The sequence below is a fragment of the Bubalus kerabau genome, chromosome 7, assembly GCF_029407905.1.
Source record: "Bubalus kerabau isolate K-KA32 ecotype Philippines breed swamp buffalo chromosome 7, PCC_UOA_SB_1v2, whole genome shotgun sequence".
NCBI classification, from domain to species: Eukaryota; Metazoa; Chordata; class Mammalia; order Artiodactyla; family Bovidae; genus Bubalus; species Bubalus kerabau.
In genome coordinates, this window is record NC_073630.1 from 16744278 (window position 1) to 16771924 (window position 27647).

Here is a 27647-nt window from a genome sequence, read left to right on the forward strand (position 1 = left end):
TGGATTTTCTCAGTTGTCAACAAGGTGATTTCCTTGAATATTTGCCTCCAGTGAACCAATGGTTTCCAAGGTATTTTCAGTTTTTTGGCCTCACCAGATTTGCTCTCTGCTTACATCCTGGAATGTGAAGTCAAGTGGGCCTTAGAAAGCATCACTATGAACAAAGCTAGTGGAGGTGATGGAATTCCAGTTGAGCTATTCCAAATCCTGAAAGATGATGCTGTGAAAGTGCTGCATGCAATATGCCAGCAAATTTGAAAACTCAGCAGTGGCCACAGGACTGGAAAAGGTCAGTTTTCATTCCAATCACAAAGAAAGGCAATGCCAAAGAATGCTCAAACTACCGCACAATTGCACTCATTTCACACACTAATAAAGTAATGCTCAAAATTCTCCAAGCCAGGCTTCAGCAATATATGAACCGTGAACTTCCTGATGTTCAAGCTGGTTTTAGAAAAGGCAGAGGAACCAGAGATCAAATTGCCAACATCTGCTGGGTCATGGAAAAAGCAAGAGAGTTCCAGAAAAAACATCTATTTCTGCTTTATTGACTATGCCAAAGCCTTTGACTGTGTGGATCACAATAAACTGTGGAAAATTCTGAAAGAGATGGGAATACCAGACCACCTGATCTGCCTCTTGAGAAATTTGTATGCAGGTCAGGAAGCAACAGTTAGAACTGGACACGGAACAACAGACTGGTTGCGAATAGGAAAAGGAGTTCGTCAAGGCTGTATATTGTCACCCTGTTTATTTAACTTATATGCAGAGTACATCATGAGAAACGCTGGACTGGAAGAAGCACAAACTGGAATCAAGATTGCCGGGAGAAATATCAATAGCCTCAGATATGCAGATGACACCACCCTTATGGCAGAAAGTGAAGAGGAACTCAAAAGCCTTTTGATGAAAGTGAAAGTGGAGAGTGAAAAAGTTGGCTTAAAGCTCAACATTCAGAAAATGAAGATCATGGCATCTGGTCCCATCACTTCATGGGAAATAGATGGGGAAACAGTGAAAACAGTGTCAGACTTTATTTTTCTGGGCTCCAAAATCACTACAGATGGTGACTGCAGCCATGAAACTAAAAGACGCTTACTCCTTGGAAGGAAAGTTATGACCAACCTAGATAGCATATTCAAAAGCAGAGACATTACTTTGCCAACAAAGGTCCATCCAGTCAAGGCTCTGGTTTTTCCTGTGGTCATGTATGGATGTGAGAGTTGGACTGTGAAGAAAGCTGAGTGCCGAAGAATTGATGCTTTTGAACTGTGGTGTTGGAGAAGACTCTTGAGAGTCCCTTGGACTGCAAGGAGATCCAACCAGTCCATTCTGAAGGAGATCAGCCCTGGCATTTCTTTGGAAGGACTGATGCTAAAGCTGAAACTCCAGTACTTTGGCCACCTCATGCGAAGAGTTGACTCATTGGAGAAGACTCTGATCCTGGGAGGGATTGGGGGCAAGAGGAGAAGGGGACGACAGAGGATGAGATGGCTGGATGGCATCACTGACTCGATGGACATGAGTCTGAGTGAACTCCGGGAGTTGGTGATGGACAGGGAGGCCTGGTGTGCTGCGATTCATGAGGTCGCAAAGAGTCAGACACGACTGAGCGACTGATCTGATCTGATCTGTTCTGTTTCTTTAATACTTTTTATGTGTGTCTACCATTCTCTGTTTTGATTACTACAACCTTAGTTGAGAACTCTATCATTTCTCACCTAAATCATCATCATCATGAAATTAAAAGACGCTTGTTCCTTGGAAGAAAAGCTATGACCAACCTAGACAGCATATTAAAAAGTAGAGACATTACTTTGCCAGCAAAGGTCCGTCTAGTCAAGGCTATGGTTTTACCAGTAGTCATGTATGCATGTGAACTATAAAGAAAACTGAGCACCAAAGAATTGATACTTTTGAATGGTGGTATTTCAGAAGACTCTTGAGAGTCCATTGGACATCAAGGAGATCCAACCAGTCCATCCTAAAGGAAATCAGTCCTATTCATTGGAAGGACTGTTACTGAATCTGAAATTCCAATACTTTGGCCACCTCATGCGAAGAGCTGACTCATTTGAAAAGACCCTGATATTGGGATTGATTGAAGGCAGGAGAGAAGGGAACGACAGAGGATGAGATGGTTGGATGGCATCACCGACTCAATGAACATGAGTTTGAGTAAGCTCCGGGAGTTGGTGATAGGGAAGCCTGGCGTGCAAAGAGTCATGGGGTCACAAAGAGTCAGACACGACTGAGCTACTGAACTGAACCATTCTCTGTTTTGATTACTACAGCCTTAGTTGAGGACTCGATCATTTCTCACCTAAATCATCATAACCATCTCTTCATTGGTCTCCCTGCAATCAGTTTTGCTTCTTCCATTCTGGTATCCGTTTTGTAGTCAAAGTGAGTTTTATAAAACATATTCTTAAATGGTTTCCTAGCATAAAGTACAAAATCCTCAATATGACATAGGAGGGTCTTGATATATGGTGCGCTTAAAAATTCAAACCTGGTATTTCATCACATGTTCTGTGGTTAACTCCCAGTAGTCTTCCGAATCTGTCCCACTGTAGCCTGGCCTGTTCCCTGATATTCCAGGTGAGGCCTCTGTCACTTCCTTGTGTTCCTGTGGGACAGTGTTTAAGACAATGTATTGCAATCATTTGTTTTCTCTTTCTTTCTTACACTTTCCTTTTAATATTGATAGAAAAAAGCCTTTGGCTTTTTTCCATATATACTTACTGTAAGTATTTAGTATATGACTAATAGATTAACAATGAGCATTGAATGAATTAATGAGTAATCACACTAAGATCAATAAAACCTACATTCTGTTCTCAAGTACCTCATTGTGTGGTGAGGAGTTTTACAAGTACAAATAATTTTAAAAAGCCATCAACAAACAATTACAATGTAGTGTGGTATGAGCTATTAAATATAATGTTTTTAAGTAGGAAGTCATTAAATGCTAATCTCTCAAGGGACTGTCTCTTGAGGATATATAATAGAATTAAACTAATTTTCATGGCATTCAACCATGTTTCTTTGAAATGAGGTCTTACTGTAACACTTAAGGTATTCAGAGTACTTTACAAAACATTTTTATTGACTCTGTAAAACCTTACTTTGTCTTTTGTTTTGTCAGTTTTATGAGGGCTCAACAAAAGTGAGGCAGGTTGTATTAAGTTTCTAGACATCTTATTTGCCTGGTTAGGAAATTATGAAGATCATAGCTTAATTTTCTTTTACTTTCTGGGCATACTACAATAATTTCTATTATCTAACAAGATTTTACATGACTTTATGCTTTATAGTTAATTAGCTAATTATAAGAAACAGCGTTTTTTTCCCTCTAAAGCAATTTAAAAGGACATCATGCATTTTTAAGAACTTGGGCCTGTTACTTTTATGATCTCTAAGATTTACCAATGCCATTGTAACATAATTTTTTTCATAACAATGGAGTAAAATATTGTTGAAAAAATTAAGTTACCTCTTCTGATTTTTAAAGTTTTAAGTAATATGTGTCATGGACTCTTAGAATAGTCAACATTGTGAATATTAACCTGGTGATTGCAAGGGCAGGATCTGCTTAACTGGTTTTCAAATCGTGTCCCCTCAGGACTGTAGCTTTCTGAGGGGTGTGTGAGGAGCCCTGTGGGGAAACTGAGGAGTAGGTGGACTGACTGGTGAAGTTCTGTACCCCTCACGCATCTTCCACCCTCCAATCATATTTGCTGTTTTTCTATTATCTGCTGGCCTTTCTTTGTAAAGGATATTGTTTAAGGAGAGGAAAACTTTAAAAATACCTCAAACCATTGATTCACTTGATGCAAATATTCAAGGAAATCCCCTTTTAACAATTGAGATAACCTATGAAGGTGGAAAAAGTGCATAATTTTTGCATGAACTGTTTTTTCCATGTGTCACCTTCTTTGAGATCCTGGAAGACAGTGAAGGAGAGCTGTAGACTTTAAACTGCTGGGCGACGTGTCCTATCTCATCTGTTTTCCATCAAAGGCTTTCAGTCACCATGTGGCATTTCCATCATCTGGTCTTTAGAACCTGTGAACCAGGGCCTGACTAGATTTAGGGGGAGCTGGAGGTGGAAATTTTGAGGATGGGAGATTTAAAATTTAATGCTTTTAAAGAGCAAGGGAAAGGTTTGCTGATCTTGCCAGTTCCGTGGTGTTCACATCATAAGGCTAAGTACTTTATGCCAGGAAGCTGAAGGGTCAGGTCATAGTTTTATAGGTTTTGGCCAAAGGCAGTTCCAAGGGAAAAGTAATTGTTTAAAGGTGCTGACCACTACCCGAATGTAGTCCTTCATTCTTTTGGTCTCTTGCTTCTCTCCCTTGCCCCAAATAGGGTTATCCTGGGTGCACAATTCAGGTCACTACCATGGTAACCACAGACACAGAGCACAAAGGAGTGCAGTTTGCTTTAATTTCATAAGGATGAAAATAAAACTTACAAGGAGATGGTTAGAGGTGACACAGATGATGGTATAAAAATGTGTCAATAAGAGATATGTTGGAATGGACTTTGCCCATAAAATAATTTTATATCTTAAGCAGAATCTAGGGAGTAAATGCATCTTTTTAAACACTTAAAAAAGTTGGCAGAGTTGATTCAAAGTGCTATTTAAAACTTACTTTTATGGTAAAACCAATACAATATTGTAAAGTAAAAAATAATAAATGAAAAAAAAATAAAATGACTTTTTTTTGGGAAACTGTAACTGTCAATTTGAAGGACAGGATTCTTTTCAGCAGCACTTGTAAAAATATTCATTTACATATGTGACACAGGTTTAGTGTAGTTTGTCATAAAGAGATGAGCTTGTCAAATGCACACACACACACACACGCACATGTACACGCACACACATTCTCCTTTTTGGCCTCAGAGAAGAAATTCCAAGGCCGTAGATAAATACTGTGCATTCCTACAATACATCTCAAAGATAAGTAGACTTTTGATTCATACGCATATTAAGATGAAATAGTTTAAGAACAGGGAATTATCATACCTGGGACAAAGATATTACTGGAGTGAGTTTGTGGACTTGGAGTTGGGGCCCTAGGAAGTGGTTGAGAAGATGGCACTTACTGATCTCCCTCACCTTGTCGTACTGATGACTTATACAAGGAACACGAGCTTCAACTGTGGTCAACTCCACTCGGCGCAAAAAATCGTTGTGGCTACTCTATCTTCATTTCTAATTATAAAAGCAGTATATGTTTGTAATTAGAATTGTGTTTAGTTCTACTAAAAGATAACCTCTGGGAACATGTTGGTATGTCTTATTTTCTCTTTTTTGTATGACTGTGCATATGTATTAAAATTGGAGTCAAATTATGCATGTAGTTTTTGTATAGGTTTTGTACACTGCATTTTTATTTCCTTTAACAGTTTTTCAATATGTGCCTGCTATAATCTAGGAATTTTTTTGTGCCATTAAATTTACCTTGAAAGCATGATAGTCAATGACTTGTTAATATTCCATCATATCACCGTTTATTTCAGTATCTTACCATTGGACATTACATTGTTTTAGCTTTTTGCTATTATAAACATTTTTTTACCTCTAGCATTCTTTTCCATTTGAATATATCTGATTACTTCCTGAAGAAAAACTACAAGAGATATAACTATAGATTTTAATAATCCTTGATTTAATAGCACTGTAACTGGGGAGAATTAGATGAACCTAAGCTTTCATAGAGCCCAAATAATAGGACATTTAGAAAATGTAAGACATAGTTACCCTGACTGACTTTTCAGTAATCAGCATTCTGGATGGATTTTAAATGGTCTAGTCATCACCATCATTGTAGCGTAGCTGTATCCCGGTTCTAAGATAGTGCTATTGCTCAATAAGTAACAGATATTTGTTATGACTGTGTCGTTGTAAACTGTGTCATTTCTCATTACTGTTCGCAAATACCTGAGACAGTCTTGACACCCAATTGTTATTGCATACAACAACTTTTAGAGCCTCATATCTTACACACATCTGGATCGTTGATGCTGTGAAAACATTCCACTGTACCATAACCCCATTGAATAAAAGAGGAAAAATTTAAGAGAAAAGAAAATTCCTACACAGTGTAAAGGTATTCTATTGTGCTCTATGATAATCAACACATTTTGCTTTTATTGCTGAAGTTTGAACTATGTCTGACATTTTTTTTTTCTTTTCAATACACCTTGCAGTAGCTAATGGCTGTAAGATGAAAGATAACTGATAATTTTCTCTCCCTCCTGTCCTCTCCCTCTTCCCATGTGTGTGTTTTGTGACTCAGGTCTATTTTTTTCAAATATACGATTTGGCTCATTTCTGTCATTTGTAGCATCCACAAATATTTAGTCAAGTATTTCATCTTCCCATGAAATGCTTCAGAGATTTGTCATATGAAATCATTGGTTTCTCTTTAGTGCTAAGTCATAGCAAATTATCATCTTTTTTAGGTTGATTTCGTAGAGTGTTAAATGCTATTTAAATTTCACTTCGATATGGAGCTATTTATTTTTCTCCTAATCACTTAAAATAGCAAGAGCTAATCAACTGGAGTTTTTCTCCTTTTTATGAATACATCAGTCTACCCCTGACTCACATACATGTTTCTGCCTTTAGGTCAGTGGGAACTTTTCCCAGCTATGTTCCCCCCCCCCCCTCATTCCTAATTTCTCTCAGGAACAAATGGCAGCATAGTTAAGCATTAGAAACTTGTTGCTAAAGGTGCTAACCTAAACATCAGTGCCAGGATACGACTGAGACTTAATAGACTAATTAATTTGTCTACTGCACCTCTGACCTGGGAATTACGTACAATGGGCTACACTTCCAGAACTAAGAGTTTGGGATCCAAAGTAGAGAAAAATGCAACTTTTGTGTACTTTATACATCAACATGCAATTAATACTGGGTTCTTTTAGAAAACAGATTTTGAAAATGGAGCTTTCGTCCATCACGTTTTGGAAGTAAGATATTGCAAGATTCTGTGTACCTTATCTCAGTTTTCTCCTTTTATATTTTATGATGGTATTAAGCAGAGCCCTCACATTACTTGATCCAAACATGCTGCTGACCTCCAGAGGAGCAAATTACATAGACCACGTTTTCTGTTTTATCTGTTGCAGTGCAGTGTTGCTCAGATAAGAACCACAGTCACGCTTAGAAAAAAAGAGGAACCCAAAGCTTGAATAACATTTAAGAAAAGTGTTTGTGTTTTAATTCCTGACTGTGCTATTTATGCTTCTATCAGTGAGAAGATTACTTTTATTTTCCCTTATATTCCTTTTCTCCCTTCTTCATTTTAGAGATAATTTGACTATTTAATATTCAAAGGGCAGGTAACATTTGACTGCCACTGAATTCTTATTGTCCACACTGGATAGAAGCTGAAATGAAAAATAATCTGTTTATATTAACCTGTCAGTGTCTGGTTGGAGGCTCCTCAGGTGGCTTATGGTAAAGAATCTGCCTACAATGATGGAGATATGGGTTCGATCCCTAGGTTGGGATGATTCCCCTGGAGTAGGAAATGGCAACCTACTCTAGTATTCTTCCTGGGAGGTTGCATGGACAGAGGAGCTTGGCATGGGCTCATGTGACCCCAGTGCATGGGGTCACATAAAGTCGGATATGACTTAGTGACTAAACAGCAAAAATGTCTGGTTATGCATCTCTCTGGGTCTTGTGAACTCACAGAGGTACCAAATAAGCCCTTTTCTGTTAGGATTTTATTTAGAGCGGGGTTTTAATATTTTGGTGGTTTGTGGATTTGGAAGGACTCATCAGGCCACCAAGTGTTTGTTGAACACATGGCAGACACTATTCTAGACACTGCTGCTAAAGCAGTGAACAAGACTGATGCTTCTGTCTCTGCGGAGGCTTACAGTCCAATAGCAGTAGTCACACACAAAGTGAGTACTAAGAGTAACAACGTAACTCACAACAAGGCTATTTGTCATGTACACAGCAAAACAAGCTGAGAGGATAGAGCCGTGACTGGAATATGTGTGAGGGGCTATTTTAGCCAGAGTATTAAAGAAAAGAGCTCTCAGGGAGGCAGTACTAGAGCTGAGAACTTAACCATGAGATGGTAGCTTGTGGGTAGATGCTGTTCTCTTTCAGTTACTGGCAGTCACTTTACCAGGAAGATGCAAGATTTCATGTACTTTTCAGTGTAGGCATAGCACATGGATAGAGCAGATACTCACAGGGTATGAGGATGAACAAGATAGATAGATACTGGCCTATGATTTGACAGGCAAATGCTTTTACCTTTCTAAAGTAATGTTGCCTCTAGTAGTAGAGTGAAAGTTTTAGGTTTCATATGCATGTTGTTGTTGGCGTTGTTGAAATGTAGTGTGAACATCACATTTATTTATTTATTTATTTACTAGGTTTCAGCGTGGTCAAGAGCGTGAATGAACCTGAAGTGGATGTACTGTGCATAAATCATCAAGAACATCCTACACTTTGGTTATCAGCAGCCTGTTTATCTGGTTGGTATCTAAAGCAAGTCAGATTTACCATGATAGTTCATCTCATAGTAACTAAATCATTGATTTTAAGGAAAAAGCCTTAAAATGACTTTGTGTGGCAAGTTATGCACAGGCGGTTTGCCATATGTCTAACCAGGTCACATAAAGGTTAGTTAAGGTGTTAAAGCAGTAATCTGAAATCTGGGGGTAGGGGGCAAAGGTAGGGGCTAGTGAAGGCAAGAAGTCAAGTTGTGTAGAGGCCGGACAGAAAAAGCGACACAGACTCTATTTACTGCCTTGCTTTTATTTGTACCCATTTCAAAAGAAAACCTGATGAACAGGTATGTTTGCTATGCCTTCACTTTGACAGGTTGGGCTGGGGGGTCGGTGGGGGAGATGGAATTCTGTTATCTCTGAAGACTTAGTGTTTGAAAGACATTCCAAGATCAGTAGATAGATAAACATGGTTTCCAGTTTAGGCTTTACAATGCTATTCTTGACCTGTTTCTTCTTGTTTATACACTGAAAACTGAAGTTTTCAAGATAGAAGAAATATTTATTCACAAACTGAGAATGGATTCGACTTTCAGTAAAGATTCATGTTTAATGTCAGTGCTGCACAGAACCTTTTCTTGGCTTCCCCTCTTCTCATAGTTATTGTTTCATGATAATTCATATTATATTATATTACTTTCATTTATTGTCATTCCATTTGCTGCATCCCTTATTTCAAATACTCATTGTTTCTCAGTTATATTTTAAAATGGCTTCTCAGATCCATCTACTTTATCCCTTTCCAAACTCTCTACCATTTCATCAGCAGAAGGAATACTGACCATTCTCTCTTCATGACCTCCAATGCTTGCAGGATTACATCCTGTAACATATAGGGCCCTTTAACTTCCTCAGATCCTTATATGTCCTCATCACTTGGCACTACTTTTTCCAATCCTATTCTTAAAGCCTATGAATCTTTTATGGTTCATCAGTTTATCTGCTTGCTCATTCATTCACGATTCTGTTCCTTTGCACTTGCTGTTTCCTCTTAGTTGAATGTCATTCGCACTCCTTATTTTCTTGGCACATTTTTACTTATCTTCATGATTCTATTTAAAGGGAAGATTTGTCTATGATTCTTTCCCTGGCAGAGTTAGGAACTTCCCATCTGTCGTCCCATAATGCTGTGACTATCTCTGATTTGAATCTCAATATAAAAGTTTTCATGGCTCTCTCAGTATTTAGTAAACCTTTTATGGACAGATACTGCCTTCTGTTTTCCTCTTTATCCTCAGCCCTCAACACATTAACTAGCAGTGATTCACTTGTCATGCACTGAATGAATAAATCGATAACTGCTTTGTGTTGTAGCACCATGCTGTTTATAGTGAAGGAAAAATTTTAATAATATGATTGTTTAGTTCCTGTTTTCAGTAAGCTTGTGATTTTGTTTGGTGGACCAGACTTAAACACATGAAATAATTAGGAAAAACAAGCTAAAGCATAGTATACAAATGAATTATTTTTATTTTAAAAGTATAGCATACACATACATGTATATACACATGGTGCTTTGGAGGAAGGGCAAAAATCAAATTTAAGTTATGAGTTAAGCTTCTTGGACTAGATAAAGGTTTCATGGGATAGTAAGGGAGCTGAGATTGGAACATGGTCTGAGGCGTGAGCAAAGTTGTTATTTGATTGAGTCCTATGCGTGTTTTTTCTAGCTTATTTTTAGTAAGTCTTAGATAGTTTGTGTACATTTACTATAAAGGCAAATGTTTAATATTTTTATTTTGTAAAGGGCCAAAAATCAAATAGGGGAAATTAGAACAAGAAATGAAAGTTGAGGTGGATGCTGTGTATGCATTAGAAAGAGATTAATCCATATGAAGCAAAATCCGGGCTGAATGAAGTCCTAAATCCAGATACCCAGGTAGGAAATGCAATAACTGACAGAATTATCTCATAATGACAATAATGTAAAACCTCCCTTTGGTTGGGTTTTAAACAATATTTGTGAACAGGATTTCCTGGGAACAAAGAGGTTAGGGCAAGAACACACTCCACCTGTATGGGGAAAATGAAAACCAGAGAGCAAAAATAAGCCAAATTCATTAGTTTTCAGGTGTTTAAATTGAGTCAGGCATGACTGTTTGATGGAAGAGAAACCATCTCATCATCTTTCTGGGCAGTTAGAAAAGAGAATACATGCAGTGGGAATGTGCAGAAGGTTCACAGACTGAGCAACTAATTAAGTAGGTTAAGTAGTCCCCTAAAGGCTGAAATCTATAGCCACAATCTGTGACTATACATTTCTCACTCGTATATTGGTTCCCTGAGTGCATTGAAGATAATGCTGCCTTAGTCTAGGATATGTGAGTCAGAAAGAAATTTAGGAAACTCAAAGCTGTATTCTTCCCTTTGGGGCCAAAGGTCCCTAGTTAGTCATCTCTGCTGTACTTTTCATAGTCTTCTTATGTGCCTTTTGTAGATGATGTTCAGAATTTTTAGTTGTAGTTATCTAGTGGGATAAGGGCCTCCTGGTAGCTCAGATGGTAGAGAATATGCCTGCAATGCAGGAGACCTGGTTTCCGTACCTGGGTTGGGAAGATCCCCTGGAGGAGGGCATGACAACCCACTTCAGGATTCTTGCCTGGAGAATCCCCGTGGACAGAGGAGCCTGGCGGGCTACAGTCCATAGGGTTGCAAAGAGTTGGACACAACTGAGTGACTAAGCGCAGCACAGCACAGTGGGTTAAACATGAAGAAATACTTATATCCATTCCAGTCCAGCACACTTGGGTTTTTAAAAGTTTCTATTTGGTTTTCGGAATTTAGGATTGGAGTATGTTGAATGTTACTTCCCTGGTGGCTCAGACGGTAAAGCATCTACCTACAATGTGGGAGACCCGGGTTCAATCCCTGGGTGGGAAAGATCCCCTGGAGAAGGAAATGGCAATCCACGCCAGTACTAGTGCCTGGAAAATCCCATGGGCAGAAGAGCCTGGTAGGCTACAGTCCATGGGGTCGCAAAGAGTCGGACACGACTGAGCGACTTCACTTCACTTCACTATGTTAATTGATAGCTTTTCAAACATAGGGAGATAATATCCTGTGGATTCGTAGGCACCAAAAGACAAACTACAATAATAGCTACGTTTGCCATATGCCAAACCCTCTGTAAAGCATGGGGCTTCCCTGGTGGCTCAGATGGTAATGAATCCACCTGCAATGCAGGAGACCTAGGTTCAATCCCTGGGTTGGGAATGTCCCATGGAGAAGGGAATGCAACCCACTCCAGTATTCTTGCATGGAGATTTCTATGGACAGAGGAGCCTGGTGGGCTATGGTCCATGGGGTTGCGAAGAGTTGGTCCCCACCAAGCGACTGTCACTTTAACTTTCTTTTCTACCTCTGCCCTCTGTGGAAGGAAAGCAGGGCAAAGAGAAGTTTTTAAGCTTTACCCAGGACTCCAGACCTGATTCCATAAACTCAACTTTTAGTTACTGTGTTCCCTTTACCATTTGATGAATAAAATTTCTTAGGACTCTGACATCCTAAATTGAGTATCACCGACTTTCAGCAAAAGATTACGGAAATTGGTGATGGAACCAGATGCTTAAAGTGATAGACTGAGAATTGTGTATGTGAGTCACAAAGAACTATAATTGCAAACTTGAGTTTTTCCCTCACTTCTCCTTTCCTCTAGAATAATTTTTATGGTTCTCATAATTAGGGAGTAACCAACACTATCAGGGTCATAACTAAACTCTGCAACATAGACGTAATAGTTCTGGATAGGCTGGTGGTCTGTGATGTTATTAGGTTGTCATGAAAATTTAAAGATCAGTTTGAAAGTCAGCCTGAGGGTCCATTGTACTTGCACATTTGCAAAGTTTTCCTGGATTAAGGTAGTATGAGTTTCCTGACTTTGTCAAGTTTGTAAATTTCATAAGCTTTATTCGTTAAAGTCAGATCCAAAGCAAACTGATAACTAACATTTGCTATCTCGCCACAGCTTTCTTATTTTCTCTTAATTTCTTGATGTACAGGTGTACATCAAGATGTACATCAAGGTGTACATCAAGATGTACATCAAGGTGTACATCAAGATGTACATCAAGATGTACATCAAGGTGTACATCAAGATGTACATCAAGGTGTACATCAAGATGTACATGAGTACAGGTGGCATGTTGCTAACATGCTTTGGTATATATGAGGTGAAAAATCTCATTTGTTATTTTCCAGTTTTTAGATTTAGTGGTTATATTTCCTGATTTTCATAGTTTGATATAACTCTCCAGATATTAATTAGGAAAGTATGTTGTTTTGGTTTAACACATTTTAAAGCCAAAACCATTTTAGGATACATTTGCCGCAGTTGAAAGAATCCAGCAGTTGTGGAAGGACCTGGTGAATTTCAACAGGATTCTAGTTAGTTGGTGTGGCCAGTGCTTTAACGTGAGTTGTTTGTTTTGAATTATATACTATTACAAATTAATACTACTCACCCTTTTTTTTTGTGTCTAGGAACTAAGCCAGCAATACTAATGCATGTGGGTGTTATCATTATGGTGATGTAAAAATCAAACATTTATGAACTAACAAAGCAGGAATTGTTCAAGATACAATGGGACACTGGGTCTGGTTAATTTTTCTACCTGACTTCTTATAAATTCAGGCTTCTGCAACATTGCTTATGATGTTTTCCACGTGTCATAATTCCTGGTGATAAAAATTTCTGTAGTTTTGCCAGTTTTAAGTTCTTAATGATTTTTTTTTTGGTCTTTGTCACAGTTGTTGAACTTGGGAAGAAATAGTATTTACTCAATAGTACAATATCTATAGGCTGATTTACTGTGAGGTCGCTGGATTGCTAGTCAGCTTAGATTATCACTCATTTCAGCATTTCTCTACCATATTGTTAGCTATGCACTAAAACTGCCGTAATTGCACCAAACTTGTTCCTCTCCTTTACCTTGAATTGAAAGTATTACCAAGCTCTGTTACTGTATCTTCTGTTGATCTCCAGAGGTAACCCCTAAAATTTATTCTCACTTTCACAATCCTCTCCAAGGCTTTTATCCTCAAATGACTGAATTTTAGCACAGATTTTAAAAATTGGTCTCTCTGCTTCTGTTTTTTCCAACTCCATGCAGAAAAGTTGATCTGAATTTTGATGTACATGGTAGTAGGTACATTATAAGGAATCAATAAATGCTTATTGATTGGTTAGAAATGAGTTCTCATTGTTAAAAGTCAGATACGTCATTTGAATATTTAAATATTAATGATTGAAGCCATTTTTTGTTTATTTTGGTGAAAAGTCTTTCAAAATTCAAGTAGGTTCTTTATTTATATACCTTCTACATTTTAGTTGTGAAATGTGCATCCTGGTTCTCCTACAGGTGCTAAAAAAAAAACTAAAAAGTGCTGGTTACAAACTTTGAGTAATCATTTAGTAGTTCAAAATAGTAAAGTTAAAGGTAATATTTCCTTTCTAGATATTTTCCATTTTAGCTGTAAAATATATTTCGACATTTAAAAAGGTTAAAAATTAAAGTGAGAGTTAGCGGATGGTATAGGCAATATAAAGAAATTGAAAAAAAAGAAAAAGCATTTTATAGGACTTTCTCACATCTGTGAGATTGTTGACCTAGTAACAATTCATTTTGGGAAGCTTAGTTTCAGTGGGTTGATCTCTGTTTTCAAGAAGAATATTAAAATGGTAACCTAACTGTAGTTTGTTGCTTTTTCACCAAAGTCCTTGAATATATTTAAAGTTGTCTGAAAAGCGTGCAGGGAAAGTTGTGTGAACAGTCCTTTAGTTTCTATTGTTTTGTGTTTCAAACATCACTCATCTACTTTCAAATATCAACAGGTGTTCTGCCAGCTGTGCCAAAAATGTTTCAAATGATTTAGAAGCTGTTTCCACACTTACCTTGTATAGGGGCTATTTACTGTGAAAGGAGTTCTCTGATTACAGAGTGCTTAGGTACAGGCGAGGGACTAGAAGCCAGACAAGCAAGTCTAATTTGAGGTCTACCTGCCTGTCATTGTTGCTTCAGAAGGAGAAAAAGTGGGAGGACTAGGATTGGTTTTTATGTAGCACTGGTGCTGATAAATGGATTTTTCTTTTAATCTTGCATACTTTGGCATGTGTATTTATGTTGTGGCAGAAAAGAATTTAAATGGTATCAGAATAATTTTATTTTCATAGCTGCATGAAGATGCAAGGAAAGAGTTTGAATTCTCAGAGATTTTAGAGCTATTGAGGCCTATTAAAATAGAGGAATAGACTCTCTGTATTTTACCACTTTAGTAAAAAAAATATGTAAGGTCTTTTCTGTCTGTAAAGTTAACTGATTAATGACCATAAATGACTGGGAACATGTAAGAAATTTTGTGATTATCTCACACTCTTGTCAAGATATTAAGCTTTAGAATTTATGAATATTTATGTTTCATGCTACTGAGATTAAACTATTCTTTGCTTACTTATTGTTAACCAACCAAATAAGCAAGTCTCAATAGGTAGTAAATTAAACAAAACTGTTTTCATGCTAATAAGTAGGGTTTGCCTTCACCTATAAATAATCATGTTTGAAACATTTCATTTTCAAGCTGTAGTTATATGCAACAAATACCATGTTTAAATGTCATCTTATAGCTAATATCAAATTTAATTGTTGCTGTCACTTTATGGCATACCATTATTGGACTGAATTCTAGCTTCAGAGTACAACTCCAGATATAAGCAGATGTTAAGAATTTTTGCCTAAGAGTTACAGGCATAGGATAGTGTGTCCATATGATACGGTCTTATTTGTAATATTGAGAACATGTTTGCGTTTTGTGGATGAAATAAAACTAATTAGGAGCTCTAGGGATTATCACGGAGAAGGCAATGGCACCCCACCCCCATACTCTTGCCTGGAAAATCCCATGGATGGAGGAGCCTGGTGGGCTGCAGTCCATGGGGTCGCTCAGAGTCGGACATGACTGAGCGACTTCACTTTCACTTTTCCCTTTCATGCATTGGAGAAGGAAATGGCAACCCACTCCAGTGTTCTTGCCTGGAGAATCCCAGGGACGGGGGACGGGGGAGCCTGGTGGTCTGCCGTCTATGGGGTCGCACAGAGTCGGACACGACTGAAACGACTTAGCAGCAGGGATTATCTAATACTTTCTTTGCATATTGTACTCTATTGTAGAGCTGCTGTGATCTAAAGCACTGTAGTATCTTCAGTCAGCAAACCTTCCACTCTTAAATTTTTATTTTTCCTTATTATTAGAAAATTAAAACAGCCAAACCTCTTCATTCCTAAGAATATCGCAGTATAATGCAGTCAGGACACGGCTTAGCGACTGAATAACCAAGTATGGTCATGAAAAGAGCTGGTCCTAGAATCTGCTGCTGCTGCTAAGTCGCTTCAGTCGTGTCCGACTCTGTGAGACCCCACAGACGGCAGCCCACCAGGCTCCCCTGTCCCTGGGATTTTCCAGGCAAGAGTACTGGAGTGGGGTGCCATTGCTTTCTCCAGAATCAGCTGGCATGGATGTAAATGTTTACACTTCTTTCCTACTTGTCTTTACCTTTAAATGAGGATAATACTAATAGTACTTAACACATAGGTTTGTTTAAGTGTTAAATGAATTGATTTATTCTCTTTACCTCTAAATGAGGGCAATAATAATAGTATGTAACAGATAGGTTTGCTTAAATGTTAAATGAATTAATGTATTCAGTGTGTAGGACAGTGCCCTGCATGGACAAGTACGGTTGAGCCATCATCATTTAGAGGCTTGGTCCTCCCATGCTGCTAAGTCGCTTCAGTCGTGTCCGACTCTGTGCGACCCCATGGACTGCAGCCTACCAGGCTCCTCCGTCCACGGGATTTTCCAGGCAAGAGTACTGGAGTGGGTTGCCATTGCCTTCTCCTTGGTCCTCCCATACCTGATGCCTATTGGTTGAAAAATACTAATGTGGGAAAATGGAACTTTATATACTGTCATTTCTCTTGGTTTTAATTTTTAAAGTAAAGGAAACTGAAATTGAGTGCTGTTAAATGAATTAAGATTAAACAAGTACTTAGTGGCACATTTGCCCTAAACTAGAATTTAGGCCTTTTTCAATGTTTGGCATCTGCTCTGTTTTTATCTCAAGAGCATTTAAATAATTTTAATAGTTATCTTTCGTACTTTTGATGTTTAGAATTTTTCTTTAATTTGTAATTTCATGAAAATCGTTAAAATGCTACAAAGGTATAAAGTAGAAACTATTTTATATTCATGTATCTCTAAAATTACTTTAAAAATTCTCTTTTGGAAGATGGTTTGTATGTCTTGTTGTATAGCCATAGCCATGTCGCTCAGTCGTGTCCGAGTCTCTGCGACCCCATGGACTGTAGCCTACCAGGCTTCTCTGTCCATGGGATTTTCCAGGCAGTAGTACTGGAGTGGATTGCCATTTCCTTCTCCAGGGGATCTTCCCAACCCAGGGATTGAACCCGGGTCTCCCGCGTTGTAGACAGACGCTTTACCATCTGAGCCACCAGGGAAATCCCGTCTTGTTGTATAGGAATACTGAAATACGGGAACCAGTGTGCACTTCGACATGGTGTCTTCTCTAGGCCATGGTCAGAAGCTTGACATTCTGTGCCAAAGCAAGTGGTAGCAGGGTTTAAATTCATAGGTTAGCTCTTAACATTAATAATGCATTGTTACTTTGCATTTCTCTGAAGGCCAGGATTTAATTCATCACACTTCCTATGTAGATACAGGTCATAGCTAAAGAGAAATTGTTTGTTTAGATGACCTTGTATACTGTCCGTCAAGAGCTTAATGATTTATATTGTAATTTTTACAAAGTACTGTGATTCACAATAGGGTGTCAGGCAGTTAGATGGTGACATTTGTATTTTTTGGGTAGTCCCAGTGGTAAGTGAAGCTTCTGAAGGCAGAACTATAAATATTAGTCCTAATTACCTGCCCTCAGTGATTTTGTGTGAGTGTGTGTATTGAACTTTCTGACTTATTGTAATGCTACCACAGCGTTTATGGTGCAACCGGTATACCTGTATTGACTGGAGAAATTGAATGGCTGTCTGGTACATGAAATAGATTCCAGCCTTTTTCCGTGACATCATTATTATAACAGACTTCCTTAATATGAACAGCAGCTGTGTACTTTTGTGAGTTTTACATTATGAACCGTAACAACCTTTTCAGCTCTATACAAGTGATAGGGTAGCTTGATGCTTAACAAATGAAGCCAGACTCTGAGCTGTGAAACTGTTAACAGATCTAGTAATGACATGGGCCCCTGTTTGGAACATTTCATAATACAACTGGGGAAAACAGGGGTGACCGCCATTTAGCACATTGGCAAAAAGGTTTTTCTTTACCTCTTGTTCTGTTTAAGTCCATGGAATTAATGAGAAATTATTTGCAGTTTCTGTCAGTAGATCTAGAGTCTCTTCAGTTGAATTTTATTTCGAAAATACCGGATTTTCCAGCATTTGAACATTCTATTTCCAGCCTTTAAGCAGAAAATCAAGTAATATTTTGCTTGACTATCAAAAAATAGTGCTTCCTTTTACTGTAAAGGTAAGAATCTAGTGTGATGATGTGAAAAAATATCTTGATTAAACATCTATGGGTTATATATGTGTAGCAAAATAATATCTGTTTCTAATCCGAATAATAACAAAGCAAAAATAAATCGTTTTAATAGAGAAATGTAACTGTTATAGGCTTACCTGAAAAGTTCCTTACATATTCTGCCTTATCAAACTGTTTCTCTTTGACTAATAATTTATGACTGTGGTTTGCGGTGACAAATTATATAACTTCCATGTGTCTATTTTTATAGTAAAAAGAAATAACTTGGAATAGTGTCTTTTCCTGGGATTTGTAAAATTCTGCAGAGTGTTTTAAACAAGAGAGATCAAAATTCTTGAGATGGGAAAATTTTTAGAAGAATATCCTTTATAATTCCCTGTTTCATTATAAATGTATGCTCTTAAAAGAACAGGGATTTCACAACTAATCATGTACAATCCTTGCTAAAAGAAGCGAGTGCTGCCAGGGAATATTGCTGAGTATATTGGAGTTACCTCTTATGAGCCTTTCAGCAACACACTCCTATTTTTTAGACTGTCATTATCATCACTAATTTTTTTTTGAGTGGGAGTTGACAGCTTCTTTGTTATCAATGAAAGAATATAAAATATTTTTCAGATTGCTAGTGAAAAAGAAAAACTGTGGCTTGTAAAAATGCCAAATCTTGAATTTGTCAGGGAATTGTAATTCTAAATTTTATCAATTTTGCCATTTAGTTCAGATATCACTTAGGTTGATGTGAGGGTTCATTTTTATGAGTGAGACATCTAATACTTAGAGGACAAATTGATCTGCAGAAAGCTTTATAATATGGCTTCTTACAGAAGGGACTGGGGCAAATTTGAAATAAGCTTCATATAATTGAATTTTCAGTGACAAGAATTGAATTTATACTACATATATTTAAAAAATAGCCTAAAATTATGAATTAGGAATTTAGTTTTTAACTTCAATTACTAAAGTTTCTAGTCAGGCAAAAAAGCCAACATTAAATAATGCCGTTTCTTTTCAAATGCTGTCATTTGAGATTATAACTCATAGTTTATATAATAGTATGCAAAAGTGCAAATTCAGAGAACGGTCCTGACTTTAGTAGAAAAAATATGGCATCATAATCTGTGTATTATTGTGATTAGGTTGATTACTATCACTCAAAAATGAGAAATTTAATGATAGATATGTTGAATAAGTCTGGGAAGAAATTTTAAATATAACCTTTCTTGAACCCCTATAACAAATATTTTTTATTTAGGCAAATTTTACTTGATGGGCTTAACACTACTTATGTGCTTATCTAGAACTGAAGGTAGCTTCAACAACCTGAATAAAGTGAAATATTTGCTGGTATAACTTGATTAGGAGTATTGGTATGGAATAAGTCCATTTTTAAAGAACAGTCACAATTCTTCACAGATATTTGCTTTTTTGAGCTAATCGGTGGCTGGCTGTCTTTCAGGTGAATTAATCTTTGTTCCATTAGATTGTAAAGTCCTTGAGGGCTGGATTCTGGCTTTCCTTGTACCTCCCCATGATTGGGGTAGAGTAGGTATTTAGTACACATGTGTTAGCTGAAGTAATGGTCTTGTTCCAAGCAGGATTTTGAAGTCAGATCACATGCCTTTGTGTGATAGGACCAGCCAGCCAAATAGCCAAGGGTGGTGTAGTTGATTGAATTTTCTGGCCTGTCATGGCTCCTCTAGCACCATTTCTTCTTGCAGTTTCTTTCTGTTCCTGGGAATGAAGCTTCCTGCAGCCTGCAGCCCCTCTGCCTGTTGGTGGATTTTGTCCTGAACCACAAGTGTGCTGCAAGGCTTCTCTGAGTTCTTATAAATTCAGATCCTACTACTGAACCCCTTGCTGCAACTTACTGACTTCTCTAAGGTGTTAAGTCCTTTACATATGCAAATTTATTTAATTCTCACAATCCTGTGAGACAGGCATTTTACATGCCAGAACAAGTACCCTGTCTAGTGACTCACACCAGACTGGGGAGAGACCAGATGTTCATCTAGGACTTTCTGACTCCAAACCTCTTTCCTTAAATCTCTTCCTGGTCAAAGCTTTTTTTGCTTCTGTCAGACCAGGTACTTGCACTTCTCTTAACTGTAGTTGGGTGCTTACAGTTCAGACCCTTCTACAGTGACTTGGTCCATTACCAGGTGGTAGTTCCCACAGCACCACCACCAGAATCACTCTGAAAGATTCTAGAAGAACAGGCGTGTTGAGAAACATAAGGAAACCTGAAATGAGGAACATGGAAGAAAGAAGGAGAGGACGCTCAGGATCCCTGTGTCTTGCCGAAGTGCTCAAGTTTCCAAGACAAACGATGTATTTAAGCTCAAAACCAGTATTTCTGCCTGAAATTAGCACTTTTTAAGGTATCTAATCCTTCTCATTCAGATAGAAGTTAAAAATAAAGGAAAAGGAAACAAAAACCAATGAGGAGCACGAAGAAGAGATGAAGCTTTATATTTCCCGTGCTTGAGCCCCGGCCCTTGAAGAATTCTAAGGTCCATATAATCTGGGGTCCTTCTTAGCTGACTGTAATGTTAGCTATTTCTCTTACTCTCTGAGTTTAAATTACATCCTTTGTAAATTGGAGATTATAATTCCCCAATCCAGGGTGCACAAGAGAATTTCCTGAATTGTTTTATTTTTTCCTTTCTCTTTCCTTCTCGCCCTTTCTCTCCCCAGGTGTCTCGGATTCAGCCTAGATTTGCTAATCACAGTCTTTGCCTGGGCTTGTGCAGAGATAGGGAGATGTGACTGGATGGGAGGTGGTGAAGTGTGCCTTGCTGAGGAGTGTGGGCGTTGCTGTGCAGCTGGTTGGGAGGCTGTGCAAGTTTTAAAGCAGTTTATTAGTGTCTCTGACAACAGTGAATGAAGGTAGGCAAAAGGTGTGCCATCAAACAGGTAAATATGTCTTTATTTTGTGAAATGTGTAACTTAAGGTAAATGTATTCGTTAGTAAATTGTATTTTGAAAAGAATAAAAGGTGAAGTCGGTGAAGAGACCCGCCTTTCTTTTCAAGGATGGATTTATATTTCTAATTTGTCTCCAAATGACAATTCATTCATTCTTTCACTCAGGAATGTTAATTGTGTGCCAGATACAAATTATGTTACTCCATCAGAAAATAATTTGGTCTTACTGAGCTGCTGCCTATATGTGGAATAATGGAAAGGGGTAATTTTGAATCTGGTGAAGAAAGACCTTTTAATTACTAGACAAGAACTATGTTAATTACCTCTGCCTCTCATTTATGTTTTCCTCACATATTGGTACTTAAAGGCAACTGTAATTTTAAAAAAAAAATCACAATTATATTAACATCTTAAAAGAAAAATACTTGGTTTCATTATCAAGTACAGAAGAACGTACCACCGACTGCTTAGTGTCACTTTTACAGGTTATTTATTTTTGTCCAATCTCCGATTCCTGTTAAGCGTTTGGAAATGGTTGTGTTTCTTTTCCAGAAACCTTATTGTTGGGGGAGAAACCAGTCTCATTTAGACTTTGACTTGAGTATTTGCCATTACGTTTCTTTCCTTGTTGCCATTGAAATATTAGTTGGGATTCCCTTTATGGAATGTATTTTTACAGTAACGCAGAGGCTTCTGAAGCTGGTTCAGCTTTCACTAGTAGTTGATAGAAGCGAGTACCTGATGTAGGCTTTCCGCTCATTTTCTGTTATAAGAGCCAGAGATCACAAAAGTCCTACTCAGATTTATGAAATTGTTATTGAACTAAGTGATGCTTAGAGGTTTGACTTGATGGTTTAGTGGGGCTAAAAGGAGTTTTGAATTTGCAATCATATGTCTCTAAGAGGCTTAGAGATTGCTAGATCTTCACCTTCATAAGTTCCTTACATGAATTTCTTAACCAGGACTCAGTTTTCTCGGCTGCAAAATGGATGTGTTAATTCCTATGTGATAGAGTTGCTGGGGATAAAATGACTTATGAAAACAAGTATCAGACTCAATATTATTAAGTCTTAATAAATGTTATTTTTCTCAAATAGTTTTCCAGCATCCAAACAGAAGCATGAATAAATACATCATATGTGCAGATCATAAAGCCAAAAGGCTCTTGTATGTTTTTATTTATATGAAGCCTATTTTCAAGAGCAGTTTTAGAGTCACGGGAAAATTGAGGGGAAGGTATAGAGATTTCCCATAGCCTCCCTGCCCCTACAAGCATAACATTTCCTCATTATCAACATCCTCCTCCAGAATGGTACATTGTTACAGTTGGTGAACCTACGTTGACATAGTATAATTGCTGCTGCTGCTGCTAAGTCACTTCAGTCCTGTCCGACTCTGTGCGACCCCATAGACGGCAGCCCACCAGGCTCCCCTGTCCCTGGGATTCTCCAGGCAAGAACACTGGAGTGGGTTGCCATTTCCTTCTCCAATGCATGAAAGTGAAAAGTGAAAGTGAAGTCGCTCAGTCGTGTTCGACTCTAGCGACCCCATGGACTGCAGCCCACCAGGCTCCTCCTTCCCAAAGTCTATACCTTGTGTAGCAGTTTAGTCTTGGTGGTGGGTGTGGGTATGGACATTCTCTGGGTATTTGATATGGACAGATGTGTCCCATTCTGTGGGTATGGACAAATATACCATCACTGCACTATTTTCACTGCTATAAAAATCCTGTGTACTCTGCCTGTTCATACCTCTCCCTGGCAACCACTAATCTTTTTACCGACTCTGTAGTTTTGCTTCTTATGGGATATCATATAGTTGGAATCATACAGTATGTAACCTTTTCAGATTGGCTTCTTTCATTTAATAATATGCATGTAAGTTCCCTCCATACTTTAAGACTTGAGAACTCATTTCTTTTTAGCACTGAATTAATACCCTGTTTGCATATACTACAGTGTATCCATCTACCTACTACTGAAAGACATCTTGATTGCTTATGTAACGTTTTATATTTTTTTAAAGGAATTTTCTTAATTTTTGGCTGTGCTGGGTCTTTATTGCCACATGGGCTTTTCTCTATAGAGAACGGGGGCTACTCTTTAGTTGTGGTGCGCAGGCTTCTCATTGCCATGGTTTCTCTTGTTGCGCAGCATGGGCTCAAGGGCACACAGGCTTCAGCCATTGTTGTGTGTGGGCTCAGTAGCTGCAGCTTTCAGGCTCAGTTGCTCCGCAGCATGTGGGACCCTTCTGGATCAGGAATCAAACTTGTGTCTCCTGCTTTGGCAGGCGGATTCTTTACCACTGAGCCACCAGGGAAGCCCTAATGTTTTATATTCTTACTTGAGTCCTTTTTTTCTTAGTCATTTGAAAGGGTTTTAAATAGTACAAATTTAAGTATAATAAATACAGTTAATTGTGTTTTACTTTGTAATTCATTGTTCTTACATTTTCCTTAAAGCTATTCTGAGAATTTAGAATATTACAAATGCAAAATGAAACAACATTGTAGAACATAGACTCCAGCTGATTTTGAAAACTTGACTGAGTTCTTATCCCACCCTTTATTCAATATTCCTTGCTTCTCCATTATAACGGGCTCTAACATCTTGTAGTTGTTAAGAAGTTTTCTATTTCCCAGATACTTTTATGTCCATTAATGAATTCAATCCCATGACAGCTCTATTTTAAGCTCTTCTTTCTGCCTTTGGTTTAGATCCTATCCATTGCTGCCATCTTCTTGATGTTGACTGAGCCTTCAGTTCTTTGTTGCTTTTTGATTTTTTGTTGTTGTTGTTGTTCCTCTGGAGCAGAGATTCTCTTGTAATATACTGCTGGTACAGTTACACAGTTCATCCTTGTAATATTGGGAGGCTCAGCTCTTTGGAACAGTGATGTATACACTGTGCTTTTCAGGAACATTCAGAGGCTTTTCTCTCCCATTCAGAGCATAGAGATCAGATGGGAAATGAACTAAGTATCTTTATCCTTTGTCTTTACTCTTTATCAAACCAAAGTGGTTTACTCTTTGGGTCCCAGAATAAATTTTGCTTATTATTACCCTGTCTTTTCATTGCTGATTCCATGTCTGAGTGAAAAGAGTGAGACTGACTATATTTCAGATTTTGATTGTTTAATTGTGCAACTTGGGCTAGATTATTAAACTTTATACCTATACAATGCAGATCATTTTGGCAGCCACACCTGGCTGCTCAGATGGTGTACTCAGACGGCACAGCTTGAGGGACTCTGTTCATATAGTTTACAATATTTGGAATGCCCCACATCCTTTGAAGGATTGTTAGGAGAATTATATAAGCTCGTAAAGAGAGTAGTATTACATGATGATAAAGAGTCTGGATTTCAGAGCCCCAATTCCTGGGATCATAACTAAGCCGTTCCACTTATTAGCCTTATGATCTTGGGAAAATCATTTAACCTTTTCTGTGCCTCACTTCTCTTTTAAGATGGAAACAGCAGTGACTCTCTCACAGGGATATTTTGAAAATGTAATGTACTAATATTAAAAAAAAAGCACTTAGAATAGTTCCTGGCATATACAGAGTTCCTGGTATGTACTAAACTCCTAGTATGTTTTAGCTGTTTTTCTAACTATGTGAAAATTATTTACTGTCATGTTGATGCTCTTTATCTGTTAGCACCTTATATAAGGCTTACTTTTCACATTTATGGTCCTTCTCCATTAGGTCTTTTCTAACCCTTATGCTCTGATTATCTTTTCTTGTTTAGAATTATACACAGTAGCAATTACAGTAGGCATGTGATTTAACTTTGAACTTATGCTGTATTATAGTATGTGTGTTTCTCTTTCTATAAGGCCAGGACCCTCATCTGTATCTTTAAAGTGTTCTCAGGTTTTATCCGGAGAAGGCAATGGCACCCCACTCCAGTACTCTTGCCTGGAAAATCCCATGGATGGAGGAGCCTGGTGGGCTACAGTTCATGGGGTTGCTAAGAGTCGGACACAACTGAGCGACTTCACTTTCACTTTTCACTTTCATGCATTGGAGAAGGAAATGGCAACCCCATCCAGTGTTCTTGCCTGGAGAATCCCAGGGATGGGGGAGCCTAGTGGGCTGCCATCTATGGGGTCGCACAGAGTCGGACACGACTGAAGCGACTTAGCAGCAGCAGCAGCAGCAGGTTTTATCAGCTTCTGCCTCACTTGAAATGGTGTTGGTGGAAAAGGATCCAGTGTTGCTCTCTGCTCTAGGGAGCTCTCTGCTCTCCTAAGAGTCTGAGGCTTGAGAACCAGAAAAGACAGCAAAAATGATATACTCATGGTCTTCTCATTTTAAAGGCTTTTATAATCCATTTGATGATTTAATTTTGCATGCTTGACAGTGAACAATTGCAAAGTAATTAAATTCTCTGGTGTATGTTCAGACTAACAGAAAGCAGTAGGAGTTGAGAAGAAAGCTGTGTCTGTAAGAGCTGGGTTAGTGAGAAGAGGTTTCCTTGTGGGGTGCAGCTGAAATGGAGTTTGTGTGAATTGATTGAGCTGAACTAGACCTTCAGACAGTGCTGATAATGTTAATATTTACGTTGATACTGATAGGTGGTGGTTTAGTCACTAAGTTGTGTCTGACTCTTGGAACCCCATAGACTACAGCCTGCCACGCTCCTCTGTCCGTGGATTTCCTGGGCAGGCATACTGAAGTGGGTTTCTGTTTCCTTCTCTGGGGATTTTCCTGACCCAGGGATTGAACCCGCATCTGCATTGCAGCCAGTTTCTTTACCAACTCAGCCACTAATAGCTAATATGTGCTAATATTAATCCAAAGAGTAAACATTAACGCAGCTTGCTATGCTAGACATTGTTCTTAGTGTTTTACACATATTTACACATTTAATTCTTACAATAAATCTGTGAAGCAGGGACTACTATTATTCCCATGGTAAAAATAAGGAACTTGATATGACCAGTACATTTATTGAGTTGTGATCATGATTATGAATTTTACTTTATTTCACAATAAATGAAAGCCTTTACAGTTCCTTGAATGCCAACATTTTGAAATTATGTTCCATCATGCTTTCTTTCATCACTCCATGTAATCTTTCTTTTTATTTATTTCTTTTTAAATGAAAGTTGTTTTTATGTTAGCTCCCTCCTGATAAAGACATAATATAATTATCAACAACAACACAAAAAGATAAAAGGCTTTCCTGGTTTGGAATGTGGGGTAGCTTATTTTATAATTTTATAGCTTCTTTTATAGTTTAGGTCAGCACATCAGATTTTAATGGTTTCTTATTTGTCTGATTGAAAACAACTGGTAAAGCTCATCTCTAGCAAGATGAAACAGTATTGAGTTTGCAAAATATTTATGGTGGTGGAGTTCTGGATTTAATTTCGAGGTACTTGGGTGCCAGTAACAGACTAGAATTTGCTTTATAACAACTTTGATGGACTTAGTGTACTCCTGTCTGACTTTATAGCATCCATTGTGGATTTTTGGCAAATCCCATCAGTAGTTTTCTGGGCAGGCTTTTGGTGGAAATAGGCTTTGATTTTTATTGTGTTATTTAAAGGAAAAAATTGAAATTAATCTGTCATTTTTTTATTTATCAAAGAGTCTGTCTTGGTTTCAATTTGTAAGTGGATCTTTTTCTAATGAGACACAGGCTATATTCCTTGTGATGTCAAAGAAAATTGTTTAGTTTCTAATAGAAATAGAAATCATTTAGGAGGTTGCTGAAGATGAACAAACTTGAATGTGTTTTCAAAAAAAAAGTCTCCAAGTGTGGGCTGCTGTGTTGCTGTGCACAGCATCCAATCGTTATTGGTTTATTCATTTGCCAAAGTAACAGAGAAATAATCTGTAGGACAAGTGTTTGTTGTTGAGTCCCCAACTAATTGGGGCCATATTTCATGTGGGTGTTTACCTATCTTACTTTATTCTCATCCACAGATCTTGCTGTGGATTAGTGTTAACAGCCCTGTGTTTGAGCATAGCTGTGAAACTCGATGCCTCACACCGGAGGCCGTCGTCTATGGCAGCATAGAAGGTGTGATTATAAAGTGTGAGACTGGTTTCCACTTTATGGACAGACTGTGACCATGCAGTCTGCCTCTGTTGTGTGGTTTTTTCCTTTTTGCAGTATGTGGGTGGGAATGTATGTAGGAATTCTTTGCAGCTCTTCCCTCTCCACCCCCGCCTACCCCACCCCCACGAGACTTCAGGATGTTTGAATAAACATTTGTCTTTCTATTTTTCTTGTCCCGCCCCCGCACCACTGCCCTGTTGCCTTCCCTGCAAATGTAGATGGAAAACGTTTTCCTTTGACCTACCTTTTCTGTATTACTTTAGTTCATCACAAGGATGCTGCATAGATGATATTATTCATTGTTTTACTCAAGTCTAGGCAGTTACACATAACTTCAGTTAGTGAATTAAAGTATTTAATCAACTCTAAGATATAAGATACAATCTGATTTTAGAGATATAATAGTGTGAAAACATGCTTATAGTGGTGGTAAAGTGTTACTGATTTAAGTTGTACCTTTTTCCAGGATGTCACAATGAAAAAAGCAGGCAGTTGTATCAGTGAAATGTGGTAACTTTTATTGGG

At 38.0% G+C, this 27647-nt stretch overlaps 1 protein-coding gene across 50 annotated transcripts in view; it reads left to right on the top strand.

Annotated features, from left to right (window-relative positions):
* The window catches only part of BMPR1B (bone morphogenetic protein receptor type 1B), a 531330-nt gene that overhangs the window by 277949 nt on the left and 225734 nt on the right, over positions 1-27647 (top strand). For 25 of the 50 annotated variants that reach the window (XM_055587716.1, XM_055587712.1, XM_055587717.1 and 22 more), the window contains 2 exons: positions 8419-8520; positions 20821-21023. The exons of 3 other annotated variants lie outside the window; for them this stretch is intronic. The gene's annotated coding sequence lies outside the window, so the exon portion shown is untranslated. The remainder of the gene's footprint in view (positions 1-8418; positions 8521-20820; positions 21024-27647) is intronic. 22 more of the 50 variants (XM_055587713.1, XM_055587708.1, XM_055587709.1 and 19 more) reach the window with 2 other exon arrangements.